The 15305-nt window shown below is 37.5% G+C and overlaps 1 protein-coding gene across 4 annotated transcripts in view; it reads right to left on the bottom strand.

Moving 5' to 3' along the window:
* Positions 1-13836, bottom strand: part of C8H3orf20 (chromosome 8 C3orf20 homolog) — a 138949-nt gene extending 125113 nt beyond the window's left edge. For 2 of the 4 annotated variants that reach the window (XM_074198478.1, XM_074198479.1), the window contains exons 1-2: positions 13275-13836; positions 4006-4090 (exon numbers count right to left, since the gene is read on the bottom strand). The gene's annotated coding sequence lies outside the window, so the exon portion shown is untranslated. The remainder of the gene's footprint in view (positions 1-4005; positions 4091-13274) is intronic. The other 2 variants (XM_074198477.1, XM_074198476.1) reach the window with 2 other exon arrangements.
* Positions 13837-15305: the final 1469 nt, after the last annotated feature.

The following is a 15305-nucleotide window of genomic DNA, read 5'->3' as shown; positions in this document are numbered from 1 at the left end:
CTTATGAGAATAGGTGTTATTAATATCCTTGTTGGTGTCAGGAAGACCTAAGTTCAAATCCACCCTCAGACACTTTACTGTGTGATCCTTGGTAAATCATTTACCCTTGTTTGCATTACTTTCTTAAAGTATAAAATGCTTTGGAGAAGGTAGTGGTGAACAATAGCATGCTCAGCAGCCACATCCCAGTAAAAATCATTTTCGGGGGTTGAGGATAGCCAATTTGCTTAAAATCCATCTCAGAAAACTCCAAATGGGGTCACAAGGAGTTGGACACAACTGAAACAAAGCCTAGATGTAGAAATTGAAAATTTGGAGCGGCTCCTTATCACCATAGGTATGTGTGTCTGGATTTCATGCTTATCTTCCTGATTTGGTCCTAATCCAATGTGCCCCACTGCCTCTCACAGATTACAGGAAAATGACTTTGATCCATATCCCTAGTTATAGTAAATTAAATTAATAAAACCTCAACTAACTGGGATGCTTAAGAAACCAGAAATTCTTGTTTAATTTAATTTTATGAGTAATCAGAAACCTCTTTTGGGAGTGTCACTAACTGTTGTTTAATGGCCATGTAAAGAGCATTTTAAAAAATTCTCTTCATTTATCTCCCCCTCCTCCAAGCTTGCAGATTCTGTTGAAGCATTAGCACATTTTCAGTCACCCAGGTTCTCAATCTTTTAATTGGTCTTGCCACCTTACTTACCCTCACATGTCTGTTGCCAAATTTTGTAGATACCACCTTCCTGACTTGTCTCATATGTCCCCCTTTTCTACTCACATGATATAGTATGGCATAGACATATCTCTTCTTATCATATAGTAAACAGTAGGTGCTTTAAAAAGCTTGATTCATGAATTTAATTTGATTTGAAATCAAAGAACTGGGCTCTGATCCTAGCTCTGCCATTTTTTGACTTTGAGAAATTATTTTGCCTCTCTGGGATTCATTTGTCTCAGTTAATTGATAGGGAATTGTACAAGATCATCTCTAAATCTATGGTCCTCCATGTCTTCAAATACTTGTAGTTCATCAACAAGAACTGTTCCTTGCCTTAGAAAGAAGAGTCAAGACAAGACTACTGAAACTGTCTCCATGCTGAACATTCATTCTCATTTTATGGTCCTGGACATGGAGATGTAGAAGGGTGAAGGATACAGGGTATGTACATAAAGAATCATAAAGTTTCTGGGCTTGAAAATTAATAAAACAAACCAAAAAAACTCTGACAAAGATTTTTAAGTTTTCTTTCCATTTTCTCCTTTCTTCCTTGCTTCCTCCTGCTCCTCTTTCACTCTCCTCCTTCCATTCTTCCCTTCCTTCTTCTCTTCCCCTTCTATCCTTCCCTTCCCCCTTCCCTCCCTCCCTCTTCCTTCCTTCCTCCCTCTCCTCTCCTCTCCTTCTTCCTTCCCTTCTTCCTCCTTCCCTCTCTCTCCCCTCCTCCCTTCCTCCCTCCCTCCCTCCCTTCCTTCCTTCCTTCCTTCCTTCCTTCCTTCCTTCCTTCCTTCCTTCCTTCCTTTCTGTCTCTCTGTCTCTGTCTCTGTCTGTCTGTCTGTCTGTCTGTCTGTCTGTCTGTCTGTCTGTCTGTCTCTCTCTCTCTCTCTCTCTCTCTCTCTCTCTTCCTTCCCTATGAGGGTTGTTGAGCCCTTTTCAGAGCTGCTTTTTACCTTTGGTGTCTACCTGCTACCCAATGCTCAGTTGTGGGTTCAAGAAGCAGTAGCATGCTCAGCAGCCACATCCTGGTAAAAATCATTTTGGCGAGTCGAGGATAACCAATTTGCTTCAGATCTGTCAGTGAGTTAATGGTGTATCTACCCCAAACCTGTGAAGACCTGACCTGTGGAGTTGATGGATGTGAATAATTTGTTCAAATGGGACATGAAGGCAGTAGAAACAAATGCTATGGAGCACTTAGACTTGGAATGATGTTGAAGCTATCTACATTCACTTCTTGCTGAGTCATTACAAATTGTCTTGACTTTTGTCTTGCCAGTGGATTTCAAGGACTGGAAGAAAGAGTGAGGCCCACAAATTCCTGAACTCTGCCTCACTTAAAGCCCCTATATACTTGAGTCAAAAACACACCATTTTACTATTTTTTCCTACCTCAAAGTCCCATGGCAATAAGTAAATGACAAAACAGCAGGTATAGATACACTGGGAACTCTAGTAATAACCCTTCACATAGTTGGTCCAAACCATAGGGTTGTCTTCTTACAGGATTGAAGCATCAGTAGGTGACTGAGCAGCCTTTTAAAAACCTTTTAGAGTCCTTTAAAGGACCACTGTTCAACATCTGGCATGAGGAAGAAGCTAGAAAAGGTGTCCTAAGACCTATCTGCTTTATCCAGCCTAACTCTGACATGCTTACTGTGGTAGGCGGGGATCATTATCTAAGACTGAAACAAAAAAAGATGTACAAAGATTGAAGATGATCAACACTGGTACATGTGAAATGTGAATAATTATGGATAACACAAAAAATCCTGTAGTACTGAAAGATGAACAGTTCTTGTTATGAGAGAACTCAGCAGGTATCACGTCTAAATAGCAGCCCTAAATGAAACAAAACCGGTAAATGAAGGCTTACTGAAGTCAGAACTGAATACACATTTTTCTGGTGTGGTCAATGGTGATGAGGAACGCTGTGAAGCTGGTGGAGGTTTCATAATGAAATATAACCTAGTCATCAATCTTATATGCCTACCAAAAGAAGTGAGCAATAGACTCATGACAATGTGATTGCCACTTCCGGGAGAGTGCCATGCCATCATTAGTATGTATGCTTCCATTATGACACTCTGTTGGGCTCAAAGGAAAATTTTGTGAAGATAGGCCAAAGTTGTATAGTGTATCTCAATTATTCAAACTGAATGACTTTAATGGAACCATGTTGATTAAGGTCAAGAATATGACCTTGGAGAAATGGACTGGATACTTCCATAAATTTCTTAACAGTCTGATTCTAAACAACCAGTGTTTAAGATATTGAGCATGTACTTCATGTTGAAATCAATTCCTCTTCTTTCAACTGAAGAAGTTGTTTTGAAATCAATTAGGCTCCACTCATGTGACAAACACCCTGATATTGATTCTATTTCAGGTGAGATTTACAAGGCAGGGCATCCACTGTTCATTCAAAAATTGACTGGAATCTTCCAAGTTACGTGGCAAGAGGAAGTTATCCCTGAGAAGTTTGAGGATGCCTTCTCCAATGCCCGTCTCTATAAAGGAAAAGGAAATAGGTTGTCTTCTGATAATCCCAGAGAGGTCTATCACTTAGTCTTTTCCAGCAAGATTCTTGCCACAGTCCTCATTAATAGGCTGGTACTTAATCTGGAAGATGATCATCTGAGAGTTAGTGTGGCTTCAGAAATGATTGAGGAATGACTGTTGTTTGCTGCCTTATAACTGCTAGAGAAATGTCAGAAGCAGAAGAGAGGTCTGTACACAACATGAATAAGTCTGATCAAGGCCTTTGTTTCTGTTGGTAATGAGGGTTTGTGGAAGATCATGGCAAATTTTGGTTGCCCCAGTGTTCATTAGCATTGTACACCGGTTTCATGATTCACGTTTACATAGATTTTAGAAAATGGATGATGCTTTTGTGATTCCCAGGAACCAATGGAATGAAACAGGGTTGTGTGCTTGCTCCCAGTTTTCAAGCAAGATATTTTCAGCAATGTTACTAGATGACTTCAGGGAGGATGAAATCAGCATCAAGATTAGCTACTGCATTGATGGTAAATTATTTAACTTGAAAAGATTACAAGCCAAGACTAAAGTAAAGGGAGAGTTGTTGTGTGATTTTTTTGTTCACAGATGATTTGTGTACTCAGTGGAGACTCTGAGACTGAATATGAATTGTCTGATGATTATACTAATTTTGGTCTAACAATTAACAATAAGAAAACAGAGGTTCTCCACAACACCATCCATACATGGTGTCACTGAGTACTGCAAATGTAGAAATTTTGAATGCTGTGGATAAGTTCACTTACCTTGGCAGTATACTTTACATGGATGTAGGATGATTGATGAGGTTGATTCACACATTGCCAAAGCTAGGTCAGTTTTTGGGAGGCTCTAAAGGAAAGAGTGGGAGAGAAGAGGCATTAGGCTGCCTGGCAAACTGAAGATCTACAGAGCCATTGTGGTGACCTCATTGTTGTATGCCTGTGAAACCTGGACAGTCTACCAGTGCCATGTCAGGAAACTGAATCACTTCCATTTGAATTGCCTTGGGAAGATTCTGAATATTACCTATCAAGATAAGGAAACTGGACACTGGATACTGGACACTGAGGTCCTTTCTCAGGCTGAACTTCCAAGCAATCAAACCCTACTGCAGAATGCACAACTTCAGGGGGCTGGCCATATTGTTTAGATGCCAAATGTCCCTCTGCTTAAGACTATTTTATGGAGAACAAGGCAAACACTTATAGAGAGGTCAGAAGAAGCAACACATGTACACTCTCAAGGTCTTTATGAAGAACTATGGAATCAATTGTAAGCCATGGGAGACACTGGCATTGGACCACCCAGCATGGTATGCTCACATCAAAGAAGGCACTGTGTTCTGAGCAAAGCAGAATTGAAGTAGCTCAAAAGAAACATGAGATGTGCAAATTTAGGAACATCTCCATTCCAAATGTTCATACAGACTCTTTGCACCTGACCTGTGTTAGAGCGTGCTGAGTTGTATTGGTCTGATTAGTCACAGTAGAATACCATACCCTGACCCCAACATAATGATGTCATTTTGATCCTGTTCAAGCATGAAGGGCAGCAACAAACCCTTAACTTCCTTCCTTTTCTTCCTTCTTTTCCTTTCTTTCATTTTCCTCTCCCTTCTTCCTTTGCTTTCCTCAACCTCCTTCCTCCTCCTCTCCTTCCTTTTCTTTTCCTTCTTCCTTCCTTTCCTTCCTCTGTCCTTTCCTTTTTCCTTTCCCTCTTCTTTTTCCTTTCTCCCTCTTTTTTCCTCCCTCCTTTTTCCTCCCTCCCTACCTCATATTTCCTTCTTCCCTCCCTTTCTCCTCTCCCTCCCTTCCTCTCACCTTCATTTCCTTTTGCATTTTCTTTATTATTTCTTTGTTAGTCATTAGTCTCTTTCTATGAGAGAAAGAGGGAAAAAACAGCCCAGCTAATTGAAAGTGTTATGATTATTTGGTCAGAAAATCAACTTTTGCAAGTTTTTAATGTGCAAAGTCCCATGCAAGCTAAGGTTCTAGTCCAACTTGTGACAACATAGTAAATTGTTAATGAATAATTTGATCACTCATTCATTATTACAGATTTAATGTTTTTCAATATCTCAGACAACTCTAAAAATGCTAATCTGCTTTGGAAGAGGGAATATAAGTATTAGACAAAAAAAATGAACCCTTATCTTTAACCAATGAGGACATTGAGACAAAGTGGGATGGTATGACTAAGTAGATTAGCTACACAGACCTCCGAACTCTAGTACTCTTCCTACTCTGCAACAGAAAAGGAAATAAGTCTTGATTTCATGCTCTATTCTACCAGGTTTTAATGGGAATGAGTATTATTTCCCAGTTTTCAAAATGTGCCGCTGTTCTATTGACTAGTAATGTCTGTACTGCAAACTCCAACCCCAAGCATCTCAAAGCAGGAGAGCGCTCCAATTTACAGATGAGGAAATCAAAGTGATCCATAGTCATATAAAAATTGCTTTAAATCACTCCTTTTAGAGAAATACAAATTAAAGCATTTCTGAGATACCACCTTATACCTCTCAGACTAGTCAATATGACAAGAAAGGACAATGATCAGTGTTGGAAGGGATGTGGGAAATCTGGGACACTCATACATTGTTGGTTGAGCTGTGAACTCATCCAGTCTTTCTGGAGAGAAATTTGGAATTGCACCCAAAGGGCAACAAAAATGTGCATACAATTTGATCCAGCAATACAACTAAAGGGTCTATAGCCTGAAGAGATGATGAAAATGGGTAAAAGCATCAATTACACAAAAATATTCATAGAAGCCCTGTTTGTAGTAGCAAAGAACTGGAAATTTAGTGAATGTCCATCAATTGGGGAATGGCTTAATAAATTGTGGTATATGTATGTGATGGAACACTATTGTTCTATTAGAAACCAGGAGGGATGGGAATTCAGGGAAGTCTGGAAGGATTTGCATGAACTGATACTGAGTAAGATTGAGCAGAACCAGAAAAACACTGTACACCCTAACAGCAACATAGGGGCGATGATCAACCTTGATGGACTTACTCATTCCATCAGTGCAACAATCAGGGACAATTTGGTGCTGTCTGTGATGGAGAATACTATCTATCTGTATCCAGAGAAAGAATTGTGGAGTTTGAACAAAGACCAAAGACTATACCTTTGATTTAAAAAAAACTTTCTTATGTAATTTTGAGATCTATTATACCTTATTTTTTTCCTTTAGGATATGATTTCTTTCTCATCACATTCAGCTTAGATTAATGTACACCATGGAAACAATGTAAAGACTAATAGACTGCCTTCTATGAGGAGTGGGGGAAGGAAGCAAAATTAGGGGAAAAATTGTAAAATTCAAAGTAAATAAATAAATTTAAAAAAAAGAAAGGAGAGCCCTCATTTGGTTTAATTAGGAAAAGCGATCAAATAAACCTTAATTATCAAGGCAACTCTAGGCTGGAACTAGTGTGCTTTTATCCCATTCCTTCTTCCCATTGATCTGATGGAAACAGAATATGTAGTTTCATCACCTTTTGTAGAGATGCCTCAGAATTGTACTCTCTAATTGAAGTTTTCTAGTGTAGTATGATTGTTAGCTCTAGAATGAGCTTTAAGCAACCTGTCTGCCTCAGTTTACTCACTGCAAAACTGGGATAACATAACCTCTCAGAGTTATTTGTGAGGGAAAAAATGAGAATATTTATAAAGTACTTTGCAACCCTTAAAACACTATAAAAGTGTTAGCTTTTATTAGCTATTATTATTCTTACTTTTCCAGGCTTCTTATAATTTACTCTCCTCCACAACCTTGAAAAATCAATCATTCTAGCCTACTTGTAATTTTTCATGGGGGCCATCTTCCTGATCATATCTTGTCATTTAACCCAGATAATTCCGGAGGAGAAAGTGAGGCTGGTAACCTTGCAAGGTCCTCCCTCCCTTAAATCCAATTCACTTAACTCATGGTATCACTTTCCTGATGTTTTTGGGAATACAAGACAAATCACAACAACAAGCTTGAACTAATTTTCTATTATCCTGAGCTTGATGAAAGTTTAGACAATGGTGGGTGGTAAAAATGACTAAATGATTCAAACCCTAACTGAATCTCTCAGAATTTTATTTTTATCAGATTCATTCTTGTACTGATGGTATCAGGACAAATCTTTGGACAAACTAACTCTTATTTATTTCATATTGATTTATTTGTGGTCATCTTATCCAACCCCTCCCCAGCAGAATGTTAAGTTTTTTGTCTTTGTATCACCAGAGTGATAAAGTGTCCAAATTAAAAAAAAAAAAAACTTGTCCATTTTTGAAGAAGACAATGACATCAGGGAGGTGGGAACTGATATCAAGAATCTGAATTAGATTTGAATGAGGGAGATGATATCCTATGTCATCAGACTCACTTTCTCCAGTGGTCAGATATGAATAAGGATGACTGGAGATGGCCCTGGATGTGAGACAGTCAGGGTTAAGTGACTTGCCCAAGGTCACACAGCGACAAGTGTCTGAAGCCATGGGAACTTAAGAGAATATCTAATTCAGATCCTTTATAGAGATTAAAAATGAGCCTCATAGAAGTTCTATGACTTGGCCAAACTTTCTCCCATAAGATAGCAGGAGCCAGTGAAAGAAGGTAATTTTGGCAAGCCATTCAAAGTTGATCAGTTTACTTTTCTATACTAGCCATTTAATTCCCTATTTATCTTTTCATTCCATCTCCCACTATCCACAGGTAATCACAAATTTACAATAACTCCTTTTTTTCTTATCCCATATTAAATCTAAATTTCTCAACTTGGGCTTCCAAGATCTTCTAAAATCTATTCAACCCCTTATTTCCTATTATTGGTTTCCCTTCCTTCCTGGCCACCATGAGTTAAGTTTCTAAGTCTCTTATCTATTTCTTCAATTCCATTTCTTATCCACTGTTGCATTTTTTTCCTTTTCCTTATCCTTAAAAATGAAATTCAAATCTCATTACCTACATAAAGATTCCCCCCACTAACTTTAGATCACATTTGCTAGTAAAAACTTTCTGTGTTTCATCAAGTATGTGAAAAGTTCTTTTTGGAAAGAAACAATCCTTTTTCCAGATACTAGAATTCTAATTTCTTTTCCAAACCTTGAGTCACCATGGATGTCTTTATGGAACCAATTCAAATTTGGAAGTTTTATAATAATTAGAATCATAATGTAACTATAATATAATAATAATAGTATTTAACTATAATCATAGTAAAAACTGAAAGGGATCTTAGAGGTTAATAACACTGCATTATATTTAACATTTCAAAATTCACAAAGCACTTTCAGTTATGTTATTTGACTTGATAACTTGCCTTGTTACAGTCAATTGCTTTCAAAACTATAGTCATCTTACAGATGAGTACACTGAGACTCAGAGAGAGAAATACTAAGTTATTTACTCAGAAATATATAACGAACAATTGAAAGAGCTAGGATCTTCTGATTCCTCATTCAGCATTTCTCTGTTATCTTTCAAGATTCACACACATCCAATGGGGGCACACTGTTTCCTATCCATTGTCAAATGAACTAGAATTTCAGATCAAACTCTGTCAACATGCTGTTACCCCATGGGTGATGTTGCCTCTCACTTCTATGGGCACCAGTGTGAATGCTGACCCCCTGCCCTTGATGCTTGGAGAGCTGGACAATGGCTTCTTATTCTAGGATGGGTAGGTTTGTAGGAAAGAGGGGGAATTCAGAGACTCTGATATCTGGGCAACTAGCCAGAGGAATCTGACCTCGGTGGTATAGTTGCTCTTTTTCCCAGGACTGAGTAGCTGAAAGGAGGAAAAGGCTAATGTGTAACCAGTGAGAAAGTGTGTAACTGGAGGGAACCAAGGTGAAAGGTGAGAAAAGAAAAGGCTTGAGAAATTATTGGACAAACCATGAAGATTTAGATTCATTTACCATCACTGGTTCCCTATTTTCTACAGGATCAAGTTCAGACTCCTAGGTTGTTATTTAAGACCATCTATAATCTGGACCAAGTCAATTTATTGACATTTGTTTGCCATTGTTCTCCAACACATACTACTATCTGCTGTACTGAGACTCACCTACTTAGACCTTCTGGAAATAATATAGCCCCATTATTATTCCCCCTGCTTTTGCTCATGTGCTTTCCACTTCCTGAAGAAATATCCTTCTCACTCCTGTTTAAGTAGGAAATTATGCATGGATTAGGGACAAAGAAAAGAAGAAATAGTCCCTGGTCTTAGGTAACTTACATTCTACTGCGGGATATATCATACCCATATCAATATAAAGTCTGTAAAAATAATTAAAATTGATCAAATGAGATCATCTCTGTAAAGTACTTTGTAACCTTAAAATACTTTTAAATAATAATATTAAATATCATCATCATCATCATCACAAAATCAATTTCAAGAGAAAATTCTAATAACTTGGAGTAGTGGTAGTAAAAGTCAGAGACATTCTTGTGTGCTAAGTGGCAAGTGCACTTTGCATTAATGGAAACCATGGATCAATTATGAGGGCAGCCAGGTGGAACAAAGGGAAGAACATTAGACTTGGAATCATAAAGACTCATCTTCATAAGTTGAAATTGGGTTTTGGACATTTACTAGCTGGGTGACCCTGGGTAATTCATTTCATCCTATTTGCTTTAGTATCTCATTTGTAAAATGAGTTGAAAAAGAAATGGCAAATCACTCCAGAATCTTTGCAAGAAAACCCCAAAATAGGGTTACACAAAGTCAGCTATGATTTAAACAATTAAAAAAACAATTGCAGGAGGGGAAGGTGAGGAATAAGTGATTATAGAGATGAGATGTCACTTGTACACAGGAGCTGAAAGATAAAATATTGTAAATCTGAAAGGTTGATGGTGCTTTTGACAGAAAGAGGGAAGTTCTAGGAATAGAGAAAATGATGCATTCTACTATAGATATATAGAATCTGAGATAGTTATATTTAGATGGAACTGTACAATAGGCAGTTGGTGATCCTAAATTGGAGACCAAGGCTAGATAGAGTTAGACATCATTTCCAGATGAAATAGAAACGATAATTAAATGTATGGGACCTGATGAAGTCATTGAGAATGTACGTAGGCAAGGAAAAAATCATCCAAGAGAGAACTCTAGACAATATCCAGACTTATTGGGCAGATGGTGATTTAGAAAATGGGATCATGAGGTGGTCATATAGGGAGAAGGAGGTCCAAGAGTGAAGAGTGCTATAAAAACCTAGAGATGATCATAGTTCCAAATACTCCAGAGAGGGCAAGAAGGATGAGAATGGAGACAAGGTCATTTGATTTAGAAATTAAGAAATCACGAGTAATTTTAGAGAGAGTGTTTTTTGTTGAATGATGAAATTGGAAGGCAGAATGCAGAGTAGAGAAATGAGTATGAGGAAAGGAAGTAGAGATAAGAGTTTAAACAATTTTTTCCCTAAGAGTTTGACTGAGAAATAGGGGATTTAGAAGTTTAAACTGAGCAGATGGCAGTCTAGTGAGTTTTTTTGGTTTTGTTTTGTATAGGATGAAAAGACTTGAATGTGCTTTGTAAGGAATGTTGTTTTTTTCATTCTCAAAGAATATCATGACATCATCAGGGAGGTGATGCCATGACGTCAATTGGATTTGAGTGAGGGGATGTTGTGCACTTTCTCCTCCTAAGCCATCTGGGTCTTAGTGCTCATATATGGATCAGGATAAATGGAGATGGCCCTGAATGTGAGGCAATTTGGATTAAGTGACTTTGTAGGTTGTAGGCAATAAGGAAGGCAAGAATAGATTAATACAGATTAAAGATTCAAATTGGATTGTGGAAACAATCTGTTAGAGGTGAGAAGGTACATTTAGAGGGATTTCCATGTCAATGAGAAGAGCCATCTCTTCATTAGAGATCGGAGTGAAGGATAGAATGGAGGATGATGTCAAAGTGCAGTATTGAGAAAAGGCAAGAAGAGAGTACTCTTGGTGAATGACTATAACTTTCTCAGCAAAGTATGAGGTGGGATTCTCAGGGAAGGGATTGGATTGGAAGTTTGAGAAAAGATTTGGAATAGACTCTATAGGGTTTGGGGAAAACTCAATTAGGGAGAGGTAAAAAGATGATCTTTTATTTTCTTTTCTTTTTATTTTTGCAAGGCAATGGGGTTAAGTGACTTGCCCAAAGTCACACAGCAAGGTAATTATTAAGTGTGTGAGGCTGAATTTGAACTCAGGTCCTCCTAGACTTCAGGGTCAGGGCTCTATTCACTGTGCCACCTAGCTTCCCCGAAAGATGATCATTTTTCATGTATGGTCCTGTTGAATTAGAGATGGGGAGAGACCAGAAACAGGAATATCAATCAATAGGCTATCTCAATATTCCATACAAGACATCCTGAGGCCTGAGAAGCCTTATAGGGGCTCTTTGAATGGGGTTGTTATTGTTCAGTCATTTTTTCAGTTGGGTCCAACTCTTCATGACCCCATTTGGGGTTTGTTTACCATTTCCTTTTCCAGATCATTTTACAAAGGAAACTGAGGTCAACTGGGTTAAATGACTTGTCCAGGGTCACAAAGCTAGTAAGTGTCTGAGATTATATTTGAATTTAGGTCTTCTGACTCCAGAGCTAGGCTTTATCCACTATGTCATTAAACTGTGAGAAATGTGGAGAGGGACCAACAAGATTTGGCCTTCATAATTTATTTTCCAAAGACATGGGTTTGAATTTGGTGTCTGATACCTTTGAGTTCTTACTGTGTGACCCTGGGCAAGTCACTTAACCCTATTTCCCTTGATTTCCTCATCTGTAAAATGAGCTAGAGAAGGAAATAAAAAACTAAGTATACCACAAATGGAGCATGGACACAAAAGGACTCAACATCAGGAAGCAAGGATAAATCTACCTCTTTGGGTACCCTGAGTTGACCTCTGGGACCAAAACAAAAAATGTCTTTCTTTCTTCATCTGAGAACCCTTTAAATTCTGAAAAACAATTATCAAGTCTCTCAATATACCTACTCCCCAATATTATTCAAATCTCTCCCCCATCGCCTTGTTAATTTACAAGACCACATACCCATGCCTTTTGCCTCTACCTAAAGACACTTGGCTCCTCATTTATTAAGCACCTACTATAAAATGAGGATTTTTTGTCCTTCCTAATCTCAGCTGTGAAGCAAATTCTTGGTAAACTTCTAATATGCTAGAGAAATTTGTACTTACTATGTGAGGGACATTGCTCTAGAGACCATGGGAGATAGAATAAAAATCAAGACAGTTCTGTACTTGGGAGACTTACAGTCTTATAGGGGCTACAAAATACCCCTTAAAGTAAATCAAATAATTTCACCCTGCACTTAAGAGGATCCCTTGGGACACAGCACTCAGATTCCAAGAAACTGAGAAACAATGAACAAAGTTCTACCTAGAAAGTATGAGATATTAAAAATCAAGACAGACAGACTGATCACAAATAGGGAACTAATTCAGGAAGAAATTCATTGAGAACTGGAGCTCTTCTGATGAAATCATTTTAGAGAACAGTTTTGGGTTTATTAACTAATTATTTACAAAGCCCCTTCCATTCATTTCTGGTTTTCAGTATCCATGTATCCCTAATAAACAGCCATTTTTCTCTTTAACTGTCAGTGAATTCTCAGATATTATTGGTCCAAATATGAGCAGATGGTCAGAAACAACATTTCTGGACAACTTCTGGAAGGGCTGGTAGGTAATGTCATAAGACATAGATTGCTAGATATTCGAATGCAACCCTCGCTTTATTAAAATACAGAATCAATATTAAGCCCTGTGATTACATAGGTTTTCAATAACATTTCATTTATTTTCATGTTCCAGTCTTCCTAGATAATTGTCTTGTTCTGCTCTATCATTTTTCTTCCCTAAGAAACTGTAGTAGATTTCAATAACCTAGCCAAACAAAATGTCTCATAGCTCGAGACAGGGCAGATGATGAATTTCATTGATGAACAAATGCGTTTTACTGTTGATAGTCTCTGAAGTCTTGGGAAATTCTTATCAATTATTATGACTTACCTTAGCCATCTAAAAAATTTCACAGGATTCGATTAAAATACCATTTCAGTTCAAGATGCTGAAGGAAAGTAAATGTAAATGGCTAGTCTCTTTTGTTTTAACTGCAAGGACCAGTAAACACTTCTGTTCCAAATTCTAAATTCTACTCTCACCTGTATGTCACAAGAAGATCAGGTCAAAACCTCATAGCAAGAGTTCCTTTGCATGCTAAAGAGAAAAAGAATATCCATTTATATCTTTAGCACAATGGAGAGCATGTTCATGTTACTGAGACTGTGGAATTGTGGAAGGTCTGATTGACTTGGCAGGAATCTTGTATATGAACATTTTAATTTTCTCTGGGGATTTTAACCAACATAAGTTAATTTGGCCAAAACAAACAAAATCTTATCACAATACAGAAAAATCTGGAGGAGGCTGAATTCATAGCAAAATTAAAAGTGATCATTCCATGTTTCTAGATATGTGTGAGTATGAATATATGTATATGCATGCATATAGGTGTATACAGTGTATGTGTGTAGATATAGACAACTGCGAATATAAGTATATGTAAATGTTATGTTAATGTGTATATATGTATATGTAAAATGTATGTACATAAACATGTGTGTGGATATATCAACATATATAATTAAGTATATATTTATATCAGGCCAATACATACATATATTTTAGTTAAGCTCACCAAAAACATGGTCTGTTATATTTCCTATAGAAATAATTTGAATTATTTGTCCCCAAAGATTAACAGAGCCCTTAAAAATGTCTGCAGTGTTCAATGAATACATAAAAGAAATTGATAGGCTAATTTCCCCAATTATTAAAAGAAGAAATGAACATAATTTTTTCACAGAAGTATGTAAAAATAGATCTTTTAGCATACAGATGTGTAATTTCAGAACTCTACTGCCATCTACTGGTTGCTGTACTACAAAATGTATCTGAAAGCAACAATGAAGCCTTTAGAAGGTATTTCAAGAAATTGAAGTCTGAAATGGGTTTGGATAACAAAAAATATACATAGAAAACTGAAGAGAATTTATATTTAGGACAAAGATTTAGGAATAGGTTATGTGGCATTTGGAATTCCTATGAAAACATGATGGGGAAAAGTTTGGGACACTGAGTAAAATAGTTGGGTAGACTATCATGCTAGATCCTGTGTTAACAAAAGAAATTCCATGAACCACATGAGATTACATGTGGGGAGAGTGCTGGGCAGCCTGCGGTGGTCCTTTTATCTTCCCTGTCCTTTGCTTCCCTTCTCCATTTCATTTTTTTTCTTCTCCCCTTTTCTCCACATTTTGTCTTTTCTTCTTTTACTTGTTTCTCCCTGACCTTTCTTTCATCTCTTATTTTTAATTGCTTAGCATTTTCCTTTGCCTTTTTCCTTCTGTTTGGCTTCTCTTCTACCCATGGATTCCATTTATTTCTTTCCATTTTAACCTAGAGAGAGGTTGCTAACATGTATTTAGATCCCTAGTTGCCTTGGGATGATGTGGACAGGAATTGCACCATGAGGATGTTCAGGATAAGATTGTGATATGTTTCACTGGAGGGAGCAACGAAATCCCAGATACAATGGGTACAGAAATGTTTAGCAATGCAATCCATTCTATCATTTGGCTCACAGATACATAATAAAAATGGATAGTGTTTGTGTTTTAAGGTTTACAAAGCACTTTACATATTATCATAAATGATCCTCACAACCTTGTGAGGCAGGTGCTATTATACTCATTTTATAGACGAGGAAACTGAGGCAAACAGAGGTTGTGTTGCCCAAAGCCGCATGGTTAGAGTCTGAGGCAAGATTCAAACTCAGATCCTCCCGACTAAATCCAATGCTATTGTTAAGAACTAGGTTTTTATGTTTTTGATTTAAACTTTCATCTGGAACCTTAATTCTCTTTCTCAGGGTCTCAGAGGTACATAAAAAACTGAAGTTGGTGACAGGAATGTGATTTTTAGCTTTGCTTTCCTAACCTTCCCCCTTCCACCATGAGAATGTGGACACTTGCTTGTGTT

The sequence above is a fragment of the Macrotis lagotis genome, chromosome 8 (assembly GCF_037893015.1).
Source record: "Macrotis lagotis isolate mMagLag1 chromosome 8, bilby.v1.9.chrom.fasta, whole genome shotgun sequence".
NCBI classification, from domain to species: domain Eukaryota; kingdom Metazoa; phylum Chordata; class Mammalia; order Peramelemorphia; family Peramelidae; genus Macrotis; species Macrotis lagotis.
The sequence above is the reverse complement of the archived record's forward strand: the minus strand, read 5'-3'. Positions and strand labels throughout refer to the sequence as shown.